This window comes from Stegastes partitus, unplaced genomic scaffold (assembly GCF_000690725.1).
Source record: "Stegastes partitus isolate 25-593 unplaced genomic scaffold, Stegastes_partitus-1.0.2 Scaffold962, whole genome shotgun sequence".
Lineage (NCBI taxonomy): Eukaryota > Metazoa > Chordata > Actinopteri > Pomacentridae > Stegastes > Stegastes partitus.
The window spans coordinates 15,100-16,418 of NW_007578693.1; positions in this window are offsets into that span (position 1 = coordinate 15,100).

Sequence of the window (1,319 nt, forward strand, 5' to 3'; positions counted from 1 at the left end):
TGATTCAGACACACGAGGTTTGTCTCAATTCAGGCTGCATCCTTCAAAGGCTGCATTTGAAGGCCGAGTGCGCCACAGCAGTGCGACGAAGGCCGTCCCGTTTCATGAAGACTCCTTCAAATGTGGCTGACGAATGCGTCCTTCTTTTCCACAGCTGTGAAGGATCCATCAGCTGGAGTTTAACCTGCCTACAATCTGACTGAAAAGACGGATTTATCAGGAGCTGAGGATCCTATTTTTAATGCTGCAGCTCACGCCAACAGCTCAAAGACACTTAACTCAGCTAGAACTTTGTTTGGCCCTCAAGAGGTTAGCTGGACCATGCATGTCTGTCCTACATAAGTAATACATTGGGAATATAATACAAGCTCTTAAGAAATAAAAAAAATATAGCGACACTACACAATTGTCATTAATGACACACAAAGCACCTGAAATGGGATGTTAAATGACTATAAAGACACTGTCCATCATGTTATGTCCTTTTACACCAAATAAACAATGTAAATATGTCATGTTAATAATAAAGACAAGCTGCTGATGAGAACTGGGCTTTAACTGTGGCACCGCTGTTGCAAAGCACACAAATTACAATCCAACACAATCCAAATCCTAAGACATTTATGTACCGATTCCTCCCAGGGGTGTATCTCATTCACAATCTGGTGGTGGTTCACAATGTGGTAGAACGGTGCCGAAGCCTCACGTAGGAAGGCTTTCAGAAAAACAGGCCTGTGAAACATTCTTTGCATGTTAAACCAGATGTTATTTTGCTTGACTTCTGTTTTTTGCTTATTTTGTTATCGAAAACAACCACCAGAGGTCTCCCAACAATGAACAGTGGTAATTATACTTTAATTACTTCAATTCATTATGGTTGTAACTGTTGGAAACGCAAGTTCATCTCTTTTATCTCAAACTGGAGACAATAAGAAGACTCCAAAATGAGTCATTAAAAACGAACATGATCCCCAGGAGGGAGTGAATGCTCTTTCAATGTCCTGTATTTATTGGAATTATTCAAAGTCAGAAAATATATTTGCTGTAAATAATCAACATACCATTGTGTATACAGATTCAGAGTTTAGCTTCCCGCATAAATCAAATTGGAAAATTTGGAAATTATTAAAGAAAATCTGTAAATCGTGTGAAGGAAATCATACCTCCAAAACGATGATTGTAGAGTTAAACATAAAATGTGAGTATTGTTTGCTTTCTACAAGAGATTGGCATGTGATTGATGCTGTCTGGTGTATTTCTTAAACTTTACTCTGTTGAACAAATAAACAACAAACAACACAGACAAAATTCCTGCTGCA